At 35.1% G+C, this 15,649-nt stretch overlaps 1 pseudogene; it reads left to right on the forward strand.

The window, feature by feature from the left end:
• Positions 1–2,501: 2,501 nt before the first annotated feature.
• Positions 2,502–3,059, forward strand: LOC101711299 (RWD domain-containing protein 4 pseudogene; annotated as a pseudogene).
• Positions 3,060–15,649: the final 12,590 nt, after the last annotated feature.

Raw genomic sequence — 15,649 nt, forward strand, 5'->3', positions numbered from 1 at the left:
TTTGAGCATTCACAATATAGCCATATTATGAATTTCTCCTTGTTTATACTAAAAATTTCATTTGAAATATTTCTGGAAATGTCATAAACTTACAGAAGACACTGATTTGAGTAAGATCCATTAATTGCTTTAATCTAAACATCTTGCAAAGGACTGAATACAGAGCTCTTTTACATGAATGTTGCCAAAGAACAAAACATTCAAATATTTCAGGATATTCCATAATTTATTTATTTTTATATTTTAGTATCTCTGAAATAAGAATGCCCCTTAAAATTTATGGAATTTCGGCATTTAATGGATAGATTTTTTCTTTCTTGTTGTGAAAATATAGTGCAAATTATAATTTGTGATTTGAGACCATTAACATTGATGGTTACAACTCATACATATTGACTTATCATTGTCATGACTTTTTCTTTTTGTTGGGTTCTCCCCATTTGCTTTTAATTTCTTGTCGTGCCCAGTGGATTCATTCTGCTGGGATTCCTGGGGTTGTGATCCTCATTTTCTTTTCCTAGGATTGCGTCTAAAATTGTTTTGAGTGCTGGTTTGGTATTCATGAAGTTCCTAAGGTGTTCTTTTTCATGAAAGTATCTTATTTCTCCATCAATTTTGAAAGATAGTTTTGCAGGGTACATCAGTCTAGGTTGGAAGCTGTTTTCCTGGAGGGCTTGCAATACTTCACTCCAAGCTCTTCTTGCCTTGAGGGTTTACAGTGAGAAGTCTGCTGTGATTCTGATGGGCTTTCCTTTGTATATGATTTGTTTCTTTTCTCTAACTGCTTGTAGAATTTTGTTCTTCTCTTGAGTTTCTGGAATCTGAATTATTATATGCCTACATGTAGATTTTCTTTTTGTTCAAGGCTAGTTGGAGTCCTATATGTCTCAGTTATCTGTATGTCAAGTTCTTTTCCCCTGCTTGGGAAGTTTCCAGCCATCACTTCTGTGAACACTTTTTTATGTCATCTGCACTCTCTCCTGTTTCTTCATTGACTCCAATCAGTCTTATGTTATTCTTCTTTGCATCGTCTAGCAGTTGCTGGATGGATTTCTTATGGTCCCTTACAGTTTTAAAGAAATTTTTATTTTCCTGGTCACTAATTGCAATCTTATCTTCTATATCTGAAATTCTGTGTTTACATTGGCTTATTCTGCTGCATAGACTTTCAGTGGAGTTTTTAATCTCCTTGAAATCTGTTTGCATTTGTTTTATGGATTCCATTTGTTTCCTATGTTGAGATTCCAGCATGTTCCTCAGCTCCTCTATTTTTTTATCTGTGTCCTCTCTAGATTTATTAATCATGTCTTGCAGTATGGGTACAATCTCTGTTGTTATCTGAGAAATTATTTCTGATTTCATTTTTTCCAGATCCTCTTTTGTTGCTAGTTCAGGGAGTCCAGTTGGTTGACTATCAGAGAGTTCCATCTCCTTTCCTTTTGAGGTTGCTGTAGGTGATCTGGAAGTTTGGTTCTGAGGCTTGTTTATGTGTCTTCTCATTTCGACAGTGGCAGGGGGGAGCAGGGGGGTGTTGCTGCTGGCACCTGTGAGGCTCACCTCCTCTGTTCTGGGAGCGGTAGTAGGTTGGCCTGGAAGCCTCCTACTCTGCACTGGGAGCTGTGGCACATTGTCCAGGAAGCCTCCTCTGCACTGGAACCTGTAGCACGTCAACCCAGAAGCCACCTCTGAGTGCATATTGTAATTGATAACATCCTAGATTTAACAAAATAACAATACCTTGCTATTGTTACTGAATCAATTTATATGTGTTTTTTTTTACATTTGATAAGTCAAGCATTTGTGAATGGAAAGTTACTGCTCTTAAAAATTCTTAAAATTTGAAATTGTAGTTTTATTTTAATATCTTTCCTTGTGAATAGTCATAATTTAATCTCCTACTTTTTTATGTAATCTCTTTAACTGTCATGAACACTAAAATACTATAAAGATTCACATGCCACATCATACTCTAAAAGATATTATTGACTAAACTACATAGAAGCACCAATGACAATATTTGACTCAATTTTTATAATCAAATAAGTAATTCTTATTTTGTCTATTATGGCAAAATTCTTCAGTATGACAGAAATAATGGTATATTAATTTACCAATATCAAGAATATGTAAATAAAATTGCTAAAATCATTTTAACTTTGGCCCCAATTTGCAATTTGGTGGAGATAAGAAAATATATAAATGCATTAAAATGACAATGAAACAATATAATTATACTGTACTTTTTGTAGCTTCTCCCCAGACACCGGGAAGCAGCACCTCAGTGGCCTGTGTTTCCTGGCCCCTGGCCCATGGCTCACTGTCCCCAGCTTCAAGTTGATGAGTGTCAGGGCTGTGCATGATCTTGGCTCTACCTCTGTGAAGAGGGGGCTGCCTCACTTTGCAGCCTAGGCACAGAAAGGGGACACCCTGGCCTTGGGGCCACTGTGCTCACTTTCTCTACATAATTGAGAGCACAGTTGGCCTGGGAGTTGCCTGGTGCTATGAGTGCCAAAGGGGACCAGGGCATGGAACTAGAAGCATAACATCCTGGATATGAAGGTGATGAAAGTTTCTGGGAATTAAACCAGTTTCATTTCAATATAGGATAGGTGAAAGTGGTGATCCCAAAGCCTTCTTAATAGAGATTTCTTGGACAGAAACATACCCCAAACACCTCCAATTATATCTATGAATGCTTTATTTAACAACACCATATCATCAGTGGTAAAACAAAATATAATAGCCAAGTTACAGGAAGCAGTGGAAGTTAACCTTGGAAATGCTGTGACCTATACATTGTTTGAGTATGACAAAGACAATAAAGAGGAGTTCATGGAAAATCACCATCATAGTAATTCTATAACATCCATAAGCAATATCATCTCAGTTGAAACTTCTACTATTCCCATCAAGTAAGAAAAAAGACAAAAAAACTTTCAAAAGCTCAGAAACATAAGCTGTCAGATAAAACAGATCACAAAGGAGAACTTCCTAGAGGCTGGAATTGGGTTGATGTTGTAAAACAGTTAAGCATAACTTGTTTTAAAGATGATGACTAGCACTTTGAATTTGACATAAGGAAACAGTATCCTTTAAAAAGTAAACTGGTTTCAACATCTTTCATTACTATTTTTAGGTATTAAGGTGGTTTTTTATAAAATACAGGTTTTGTTTGTTTCTTACATAATAAATGTAAGCAGAAAGTTCATGAAGAGATCTGGTTGAATTAAATTATTTTCACAAATTTGCCTTAATAAAAGGTGAAAATAATAGTTTAGTATACTTTATAAAGCCTGTAGACCTTTGTAAATGAATAAATATGGGGAACAACCAGTTAATTTATATGAATTTATTCTAGTGGATGTGATAATTTTTAAAGGAGTATGAAACCCTCTTTAAACTGTCAAAGCAGAATATTGAGTGTATAAGTATTTTATATCATGATTCATATTAATAGGCTTCTTATCCTAAATAAAGTCTTCATCTCTTCTTTTGCTTAATTACTGATGCAGAAATTACTTCAAAGAAATTTAAATACCAGTATTTGAACTTTATATCACACTGTAGGTACTTTTTATTTTTCAACAGTGAACTCCTCTTGATTTGGGTCAAGTCTTTGATCATGATTTTTCAATAGTATACATAATAGAAGAGTATAAAAACCAATCTGCCAAATACATTTTAAAACATTTGCATAAAGCAAGCTATGGTGGTGCAAGCCTGTAATCCCAGCAACCTGGAAACTGAGGCAGGAGGATCATAAGTTTGAGGCCAGCCTGGGATACATAGGGAGAACCTGTCTAAAAAAAGAGAGAGGACAGAGGAGGTGAGCCACTCCCAGCACACAGGAGGAGTCTTCCGGGCCACCATACATCCACCACAGCACAGAGGAGGTGAACGACACAGGCATCAGCAGCACCTCTCCCTCCCCCTGTTGAAATGAGAAGACACACAAGCAAGTTTCAAAACCAGACTTCCAGATCACCTAAAACAACCCCAAAGAGAAAGAAGATGGAACACACTGATATTCAACCACCTGGACTCCCTGAATTAGCAACAAAAAAGGATCTGGAAAAAATGAAATCAGAAATAATTTCTCAGATAACAACAGAGATTGTACCCATACTTCAAGACATGATTAATAAATCTAGAGAGGACACAGATAAAAAAAAATAGAGGAGCTGAGGAACATGATGGAGTCCCAACACAGGAAACAAAAGGAATCCATAAAAGAGATATAAACAGGTTTCCAGGAGATTAAAAACTCTATTGAAAGTCTATGCAGCAGAATGAGCCAATGTGAACACAGAATTTCAGATATAGAAGATAAGATTGCAATTAGTGACCAGGATAATAAAAATTTCATTAAAATTGTAAGGGGCCATTAAAAAATCAATCCAACAGCTGCGAGACAATGCAAAGAAGAATAACATAAGAATGATTGGAGTCAATGAAGAAACAGGAGAGAGTACAGATAACATAAAAAAACTGTTCACAGAGCACCCGGAAGGAAGCTCCCTGCCTCCATCCCAGGCTCCTAGGGCAGAGAAGCTCAGCCAGTCCCAGAAACCAGAAGGAAACTCCCCACCTCCATCCCAGGCTCTTAGGGCAGAGAAGGTGAGCCACGTGGGCACCAGAAGCAAACCCGCCCCCACGTGGAAATGAGAAAACATATAAACAAGGCTCAAAAACAGACTTCCAGATCACCTACAGCAATCCCAAAGGGATATGAGATGGAACAATCTGATACTCAACCACCTGGACTCTCTGAACTGGCAACAAAAGAGGATCTAGGAAAAATGAAATCAGAAATAATAACTCAGATAACAGCAAAAATTTTGCTCATGGTGCAAGACATGATTAATAAATCTAGAGAGGAAACAGATAAAAAAATAGAAGACCTGAGGAACATGATGGAATCCCAACATAGGAAACAAATGGAATCCATAAAACAGATACAAACAGATTTCCAAGAGATTAAAAACTCCATTGAAAGTCTGCGCAGCAGAATGAACCAATGTGAGGATAGAATTTCACATAAAGAAGATAAGATTGCAATTAGTAGGGAGGAAAAGAAAAATTGCTTTAAAATTGTAAGGGAACACTAGAAATCAATCCAGCCTCTGGTAGACGATGCAAAGAAGAATAACATAAGACTGATTGGAGTCAATGAAGAAAGAGGAGAGAAGGGAGATGACATAAAAAAACTCTTCACAGAAGTGGTGGCAGAAAACTTCCCAAGGAGGGGAAATGAAATTGACATACAGATGAGTGATGCATATAGGACACCAGCTAGCCTTAATCAAAAATATCTACACATAGGCATATAATAGTTAGGATTCCAGAAATACAACAGAAGAATAAAATTCTACAAGCAGTGAGAGAAAAGAAATCACATACAAAGGGAAGCCCATCAGAATCACAGCAGACTTCTCAATGCAAACCCTCAAGGCAAGAAGAGCTTGGAGTGATGTATTTCAAGCCCTAAAAGAAAACAGCGTCAAACCCAGATTGATGTATCCTGAAACACTATCTTTCAAAATTGATGGAGAAATAAGATACTTTCATGATAAAGAGCACCTCCGGAACTTCATGAATACCAAACCAGCACTAGAAAAATTTTAGACAATACCCTAGGAAAAGACAATGAGGATCACAATCCCAGGAAACCCAGCAGAATGAATCCATTGGGCATGACAAATTAAATGCAAAGGGGAAGAATCCAACAAAAAGAAAAAGTCATGACAAGGCTTTTAAAACTTTCAATTTCATCTCCCTAATGAGTGTATAATTCAATCTTATTATTGTACAGATTAGTATTTTTATGATTCTAGAATTGCACATCATTCGTTATGCTGTACTGGCTATTTATCATCTTCTTATGTATACATTTTAATTGGGTTGTCTATTAATGAGCTCTAAGAATTCTTTATATGTTCTGCTCATAGTTTATATGCATTGTAAATAAGGTCTGTTTAAGGACTACTTTTCATTTTAATGATGTCATTTAAAGTTCTAAATTGTGATGGAATCTCATTAATCATTTTTTTCCTTTATACATCATGTTTTTTGTATCCTAGGTAGTGCTTGCCTACCCTGAATTCATAAATATTTTCCCTTATAACTACTTCTTAAAGTTTTATACTTTTAGGCTTTCTTATTTAGGTTCATAGATCCCTTCAAGTTATTTTCATGTATGGAAAAAAAGGGTTGAAGTTAATTTTTTATATACAGATACCAGGTGTTCTAGTGCCGCTTGGTGAAAACACTATCTCTTCCTCGGCTCTTGAATTGAGTTTATATTCTATAAAATGCTAGTGTTAAGTAATCTTTCAAAACTCAGTGGACCATATATGTGTGGTTCTATTTCTAGAGTCTCTGTTCTATTCCAATGATCTATATGTCTTTCCGTATACCAACATTTCCTTGATTATTGTAGCTATAGAAGAAGTCTTAAAATTAGGTACTAAATGTCTTCCAACACTGTTTTTGTTTTTGTTTTTGTTTTTAACTTTTCTAGGTCCTTTGTACTCCTACATAACTTTTAAATTTCAATATCCAATTCTTCATTTATAGCAAGTATACACAGACCTGAATTTTTATATATACCTTGTGTTTTCTAATCCTGCTAAATTCAAGTACAAGTTCTAGGGGCTCCTAGAGATTTCTTAGTATTTTCTCTGTAGATGATCATTTCATCTACATACAAAGATTTTGCTTCTAACTTGCCATTCCTATCCTAATTGTGTCATTTTATTGCCAGACTATTTTGGTGGGGCCTAGCTTTCAAAGTTTAATGGACAGATAAAGAGTAAGCATATCTGCCCTTGTTCCCCACCTTAAGGAGAAAGCATTGTATTTTCTCCATTCATAGAAGGAGTTTTGTTGGAAGTATGGACTACATGTCTTTGATCTGTTGAGAAGGTTCTGTTCTACTTCTAGTCTCCTGACAGCTTTTACCATGAACAGCTGTAGAATTTAGTCCAGTACTCTTTCTCCAACTCGTGACAGGATCATATGCCTTTCTCTTTTCCTCTGTTAAAATGATTACTTTTGGTGGAGCTTCCAATGGTGAGCCAACACTGCCATCCCTATAATAAAGCCACTTTCTACATCCTGCCAGATCTGACTTCTAATAGTTTGTTTTGTTAAATAAATTTCTATCTATGTTCATACTTTTTTCTTCTATTATCTTTATCCAGTTTTAGGATTAGCACAATGTTGAGTTCCTAAAATGAGGGGAGAAGTGTTCCTTCTTTTTTCTGCTTTACTTTTTTGATATAATTTATCAGTTAAAATGTTTATGAGCCTGCTGTTGTCATATAGGTAGGTTTTCAAGCTAGGAATATACTTTCTTTAATAGGTGCTATTCAAATTTTATACTTCCTCCAGAGTTAGTTTCATTAATTTGTCTTCCAAGTTACTTCTTAGAAGTTGTCAAATTCATTTCAAAAAATATTTTTGGTAATATGCTTTCTATATCCTTTTAAATTCTGTAAAATCTCTGGTAATGTCTCCTAGATCTTAATATTGTAATTTTTAAAATGTATAACTGATATTGTGTAACAGGAAGAAAAGTTCTAAAAGAGCAGGGGAATTGGGAGGGGTAGGGGAAGGGAAAAAAGGGAAAAGAAAAAATATGAGAAGAGGAAAAAAAATGGAAACAAGGTCTTTGCAAATAGGGAAGGGTGGAGGGGGTGAAGGGAGGGCAAGAGAAGGAGAAAAAAATAAGAACCAAGAGACTCATGTAATGGTACAAGATCCCAATGATGAATGTAACTGTATTTTATACCAAAAAATGTACCAACAAAGTTAATGGGAAAAAAAAAACTGTCACAGAAGTGATGGCAGAAAACTTCCCAAGGAGGGGAAAAGAACGTGACATATATATATAAGTGAGACATATAGGACTCCAACTAGCCTTGATCAAAAAGAAAATCTACACATAGGCATATAATAGTTCAGATTCCAGAAACCCAACAGAAGAACAAAATTCTATGGACAGTTAGAGAAAAGGAACAAATCAAATACAAAGGAAAGCCCATCAGAATCACAGCACATTTCTCAACACAAACCCTCAAGGCAAGAAGAGCTTGGAGTGACATATTCAACCCCTAAAGGAAAACAACCTCTAACCTAGACTCATGTACCCTGCAAATCTATCTTTCAAAATTGATGGCGAAATAAGATACTTTCATGACAAAGAACATCTTAGGAACTTCATGAATACCAAACCAGCACTCCAAAAAAATTTTAGACACGGTCCTAGGAAAAGACAATGAGGATCACAACCCAAGGAAGCCCAGCAGAATGAATCCATCAGACGCGACAAGAATTTAATGCCAAAGAGGGAGAATCCAGCAAACACAAAAAGTCATGACAATGATAAGTCAATATGTATGAGTTATCACCATCAATGTTAATGGTCTCAATTCACCAATCAAAAGAAATAGACAGGCAGAATGGGTAAGAAGCAAGATCCAACAATATGCTGCATACAAGAAACACATTTAATTCAAAAAGAAGCTTGTAGACTGAAAGTTAAAGGATGGAAAACAGTACTCCGTGTGACAGGAACCAAAAAAAAAAAAAAAAGCAGGGGTAGCTATCCTCTTTGCAGATCAAGGGGATTCCAAATGAAAATCTGAAACACTCTGGTCCCAAGAATTTCAGATAAGAGATAGTCAACTTGTATGTACAAATCTATTGTGAACATGTGTTTTCATTCTGCTTAAGTAAAAAATTAAAAACAGAACTATTGGTTCTTAACAGTAATACAAGAAATTTCTATGTTTTTTTGTATTAAATTCTTTTATTGGTACATTGCAGGTATACAACACAATTACATTTCTCATTGGGAATTGTACCTTTACATAATGTATCTTGGTTCTTATTTTTTCCCCATTCCTAGCCCTCCCTTCACACCCTCCACCCTTCCCTATTTACAAAGACTTTATTTCCATTTTGTCCATTTTTCATCATTTTTTCCTTTTCCTTCTTTCCTTTCCCCTGCCCCTCCCACTACCCATACCCCTGTGGACGTTTTCTTCCTATTTTACATTATCAATTATTCGTTCTAATCATTGGTACATTTTAGGTATACAATATAATGACATTCATCATTGGAAAATTGCACCTTTACATAGTCTCTCTTGGTTCTTATTTTTCACCCTTGTCCAGCCCTCCCTTCAACCCATCCAGTCCTCCCTATTTACAAAGATTTTGTTCCTATTTTTCCATTTTCTCATATTAATCCCATTACCTTCTATCCTTCCCTCTAGCCCTCCCATTTCCTTCCCCTTTGCCCCTTTTCTTCCTATTTCACATTACCTATTATACATTTTGGTCCTTATTTACACTTCCAGTTTCTCACACCAGAGAAACTATTCGATATTTACACGTGTGTACTATTTATTTCACTTAAGAGTATTGCCTCAATGTGCAGCCACTTAGCTATAAATGTCTCTAATTTCTCATTTTTTATGGCTGAGTAGTACTCCATTTTATTTAAAAAACCACATTTTCTTTATCCAGTCTCCAGTTGATGGGCATTTGGGCTGTTTCCAAGTTTTAGCTATTACAAACTGTGCTGCTATGAACATGGGCGCAGATATATCACTGTGGTGTGATTCTTTTAATTCTTTGGGGAAGATCCCCAGCAGTGGAATAGCAGGGTCAAATGGGACTTCCAGTCCTAGTTCTTTGAGGTATCTCCGTACTGATTTCCACAGTGCTTGCACCAGTCTACACTCCCACCAGCAGTGGAGCAGGGTTCCCCTTTCCCCACAGCCCTGCCAGCATATCTTATTGGTTGATTTCATGATAGCAGCCATTCTTTCTGGAGTGAAGTGGAATCTCAGCATTGTTTTCATTTGCATCTCTTGAATGACCAGTGATGTTGAACATTTTTTCATGTATTTATTTGCTATTTCTACTTCTTTGTCTGAGAAATGTCTGTTCATTTCAGATGCCCATTTTCAGATTGGGTCTTTAAATTTGGGAGGTCTGATCTTTTTAAGTTCTTTATGGATTCGAGATAGTAGACCATTGTCTGAGGAAGAGCAGGTGAAGATTTTTTCCCACATTGTGGGTTGTCCCTTCAGACTGCTGATGGTTTCTCTTGCTGTGCAGAAGCTTTTTAATAAGAAGAGATCCCACTTGTTGATTGTTTGTGCTAGTTCATGGGCAACTGAGGTTTTGTTCATAAAATCTTTTCCTACACCGATGTCTTCAAGGGTTCTACCTAACCTGTGTTCCAACTGGTTCAGAGTTTCTATTTTAGTATTTAGATCTTTAACCCACTTTGATTTTAGTTTAGGGCATGGTGAGAGATATAGGTCTAGTTTTAATCTTTGGCAAGTTGAAGCCCAATTTTTCCAGCACCATTTATTAAAGAGGCTATCTTTCCTCCAGTGAGGGTGTTTGGCTCCTTTATCGAAGATGAGATGGCTGAGTGTGTCTGGCGTTGTTTCTCCATCTTCTAAACTGTTCCACTGGTCCTCAAGTCTGTTTCTTTGCCAGTACCATGCTGTTTTTATCACAGTAGCTTTGTAGTAGAGTTGCAGGTTGGGGATTGTGATACCCTCTGCCATGTCTCTGTTATCTAGAATTGCTTTTGCTATTCTGGGTCTCTTCTTGCTCCAAATGAATTTTTGGATTGTTTTCTCGAGGTCTATGAAGTATGCTGCTGGGATCTCAATTGGAATTGCATTAAATCTCTATAGCAGTTTTGGAAGTATGGCCATTTTCACTATATTAACCCTTCCTACCCAGTAGCATGGGATGTCTGTCCATTTTCTGATATCATCTTCAATCTCTCTTTTCAGAGTGCTATAGTTTTCAGAGAAGAGGTCTTTGATTTCTTTTGTTAGGATGATTCCTAGGTATTTCAGTTTTTTGGATGCTATTGCAAAAGGAATTATTTGTCCTATTTCTCTCTCAGGGAGTCTGTCATTCATGGAGAAGAAAGCTATTGATTTTTGTGTGTTGACCTTGTATCCAGCTACTTGACTGAATTTGGTTATTAAGTCTAGAAGACTTTTGGTGGAGTTCTTGAGGTCTTCTATATAGAGTACCATGTCATCTGCAAATAATGACAATTTGAATTCTTCATTACCTGTCTTTATTCCTTTTATTTCTTTCTCTTGTCTAATTGCTGTGGCTAATGTTTCCAGAACTATATTGAACAAGAGTGGTGATAGTGGACATCCTTGTCTTGTTCCTGATTTGAGTGTGAAAGATTTCAGTTTTGGACCATTTAGTATGATATTGGATGTTGGTTTGTCATAGATGGCTTCTATCAGTTTGAGGTAGAGACCATCTATTCCAATTATTTTAGGGTTTTTATCATAAATGCATGTTGGATTTTGTCAAATGCTTTTTCTGCATCTATGGAGATAATCATATGGTTTTTGTCCTTGGCTCTATTGATATAGTGTATTACATTAATTGAATTTCATATATTGAACCATCCCTGCATCCCTGGGATGAATCCCACTTGATCAGGGTGTATGATCTTCTTGATGATCTTCTGCATTTTGTTTGCCAATATCTTATTAAGGATTTTTGCATCTATGTTCATTAGTGAGATTGACCTATAGTTCTCTTTTTCAGTTGGGTCTTTCTCTGCTTTGGGGATCAAGGTGATGCTTGCTTCCAGGAATGAATTTGGTAGTATTGCTTCCCTTTCAATTTCACTGAAGAGTTTAAACAGTAGTGGCAGCAGTTCCTCTCTAAAGGTCTTGTAGAATTCAGCAGTGAAGCCATCAGGGCCTGGGCTTTTCTTAGTTGATAAGTTTTTAATTACATTTTCAATTTCTTTGGTTGATATTGGGTTGTTCAGAATTTTTAGGTCTCCTTCGTTCAACTTTGGTAATTCATATGTATCTAGCAATCTGTCCATTTCTTCTGTGTTTTCCATCTTATTGGTGTATAGGTTCTGGAAGTAGGTATTGATGATCATCTGGATTTCTGCTGGGTCTGTTGTAACTTCACCCTTTTCATTACTAATTGCATGGATTTAGGCCTTTTCTTTTCTTTTTCTGACAAGGTTGGCTAAAGGTTTGTCAATATTGTTGATTCTTTTGAAGAACCTACTCTTGGCTTTCCAAAATGGTTTTATCATTTTACATTCACATTAGCAGTATTAGAAAGTTCTACCTGGTTCATACCTAAGTGGACATTTTTTCTTTTAAAACTTTTAACTTCATCTCCCTAATGAGTGTATAATTCAATTTTGTTATTGTACTGATTAGTATTTTTCTGATTCTACTGTTGCACACCTTTCCTTGTGCTATACTGGCTATTTATCATTTTCTTGTGTCTACTTTTTAATTGGGTTTTCTATTAATAAGGTGTAAGAGTTCTTTATATATTATGGTCATAGGTTATATGCATTATAAATATGGTCTATTGAAGGACTACTTTTCATTTTCTTAGCAATGTCATTTACATTTCTATATTTTGATTGTATCTCATTTATCAAATTTTTTTTTATTCATCATGTTTTTTATATCCTAGGAAATTTTTGCCTATCATAAATTCATAAACATTTTCTCTTATAATTTCTGCTTAAAGTTTTATAGTTTTAGTCCTTCATATTTAGGTTCATAAATCCTTTCAAGTTATTTTTATGTATGGAAATAAAGGGTTGAGGTTAATTTTTTACATACGGATACCAGGTTGTTTTCGTACCCTTTGCTGAAAACACTATCTCTCCCTCGGCTCTTAAATTGAGTTTATGTTCTCTAAAATGTTAATGTGAAATAATCTTTGAAAACTCAGTGGACCATATATGTGTGGTTCTATTTCTAGATTCTCTGTTCTATTCCAATGATCTATATGTCTTTTCTTACACCAACACTGCCTTGATTACTGTAGCTTTAGAGGAAGTCTTGAAATTAGATAATAAATGTCTTCCAACATTTTTTTTTTCTTTTTACTTTTCTAGGCCCTTTGTACTCCTACATAACTTTCAAATTTTAATATCCAATTCTTCATTTATAGCAAGTATACACAGACCTGAATTTTTATATATACCTTGTGTTTTCTAATCCTGATAAATTCAAATAGAACTTCTAGGGGCTCTTAGAGATTTCTTCATTGTTTTCTCTGTAGATGATCATTTCATCTACATATAAAGATTTTGCTTCTACCTTGTCAATCCTATGCTGTTTGTTTATTTTTATTTCCAGACTATTTTGGTTTGGGCCTATGTTTCAAATTTTAATGGACAGATGAAGAGTAGGCATATCTGCCCTTGTTCCCCACCTAGGGAGAATGCTTTGAATCTTCTCCATTCATATAAGGCATTTTTGCTGGAAGTATGGAGTACATGTCTTTAATCTGTTGAGAAGGTTCTGTTCTACTTCTAGTCTCCTGATAGCTTTTACCATGAACAGCTGTAGAATTTAGTCCAATACTTTTGCTCCAACTAGTGACTAGATCATATGACTTTTTTCTTTCCTCTGTTAAAATGATGACTCCCGGGGGTGGATCTTCCAATGCTGAACCAACACTGCCATCCCTATAATAAAACCACTTTCTACATACTGCCAGATCTGACTTCTAAGAGTTTGTTTTGTTAAACAAATTTTTATCTGTGTTCATACTTTTTTCTTCTCTTATTTTTATCCAGTTTTAGTATTAGCAGAATGTTGATTTCCTAAAAAGAGAGGAGAAGTGTTCCTTCTTTCTTCTGCTTTAAATGTTTGATAAAATTTATCAGTTAAAGTGTATTTGAGCCTGTTGTTGGCATATAGGTAGGTTTTCAAGCTAGGAATATACTTTCTTTAATAGATGCTGTTCAAATTTTATTTTTCCTCCAGAGTTAGTTTCATTAATTTGTCTGCCAAGGTACTTCTTAGAAATTGTCAAATTTATTTCAAAAAAGATGTTTGTAATATGCTTTCTATATACTTTTAAATTTTGTAAAATCTGTGGTAATGTCTTCTAGATCTTGATATTGTAATTTTAAAAATGTGTAATTGATATTGTATAATAGGAAGAAAAGGTCTAAAGGAGTAGGGGAAGTGGGAGGGGCAGGGGAAAGGAAAGAAGGGAAAAGAGAAAACATGAGAAAAGGAAAAAAATGGAAACAAAGTCTTTGCAAATAGGGAAGGGTGGGCAGGGGAATGGGAAAAAAATAAGAACAAGGATACTCATGTAAAGGTACAAGATCCCAATGAAGAATGTAACTGTAGTTTATATCTAAAATGTACCAATAAACTTAATGGAAAATAAAAAATTAAAAAAGAGAGAGAAAAGAAAAAAATCTTAAAAGTACTATTTAAAACATTTCTTTTTGCTGCAAGTACCAATGTGCGAGTAAATGATGTCTTAATAATTTTTGTATTTTTAGAGACAATGATTTTAATAGTTTTATTTATCTGCTGTTGTATTTTTAATTATTGGATAAGTGAGGTCTTTAAATGGGTTTAACAGAAAACTACATTTCAAATACTATTTTTGTAGTGTCTTTTTTAAATCCAATGTACTTATCAATCTCTGCATCTTTTTAATACACATGAAAGTATTTCAAATACTGGACTGTTATACATGCTTTTTAAAGTCATTAATAAAGAAAACTATTGGTTTAGTTTTACTAGGAAAGGTTATCCATGTTTATGTGTGTTTTGCAGTGACTTTGTGTAGTCCCTGTTATTTTAAGAACACTTAGAACTTCTGCTGTATATCTGGAAGGGTGGATTGGTAGTATATCATTATACCTGTGCAGTCTGTCCATGAAGTTTTAAAGAATAATTAACTTATAAAGAAGTTACCTTAGCATAAGAGCAATTTGAAATGCATCCCTGGTTTTAACAAAGTAAAGTTTGGCTTTAGTTAAATTGTTTGAAAAATTGTAAGTATAATTACAGTGAAGAAGATTAATCTCTTTTAAAACCTCAATCACATTTTATTTCTTGAATTAGTATTAATATGTCAACTAGAATATGCTAACTTGTTTTCAGGGTTGTATGTGTGTGGTTTTTGTTATGTTGATTTGTTGGCTCCTTTTTTGCAGCAAATTCTGGTAGTGAGGAAGAAGTTTTTTTGTTTTGCTCTTAAGACTGTGAAATTATTCAGGCTTACCATGGTTGCTAGATTACAAAGAATAACGCTAATTGAATTCCAATGAATTAATTTTACTGTTTTTAGATGAAATGTACACATTTCTGGGGGTGATGGTGGCCATGGTGCATCTTATTACCTTGTGTAAAATACTCGAACTCTCTCATGAGTATCGCCATCATCTGTTCAACACTCCCAGTATATTTTCTCAGTCTCTTTACCTAAAATTGTGTGGAATGGCATAACTAGTAAGCAATAAAGTCTGAATTACACTAAAAAATTATACTGTATTTCAATACTCATAAAAATGTTATTTGGAAATATAGTGCTACAGTTGATCTTAAATGTCCTTCAAAAGTTCACATGTTAAATGCCTAGGAGGCACTACTGGAAGCTGGTAGAAACTAAATTTATGGGCCTAGTAGAAGGTGACTAGTGGTGTGCCCTTGCAGCTGATTGTGGGACCCCAGTTCTTTCCCTTCTCTCTTTACTTCCTTATCATGAGATGAGTGGTTTTGCTGTGCAACACTTTGCTGCCATAATGTGCTGGCATAGATCTAAAGCAACAGGGCTAACCAAT

The sequence above is a fragment of the Heterocephalus glaber genome, unplaced genomic scaffold (assembly GCF_053883595.1).
Source record: "Heterocephalus glaber isolate CG9 unplaced genomic scaffold, H.glaber_assembly_v1.0 deba00001613, whole genome shotgun sequence".
Lineage (NCBI taxonomy): Eukaryota > Metazoa > Chordata > Mammalia > Rodentia > Bathyergidae > Heterocephalus > Heterocephalus glaber.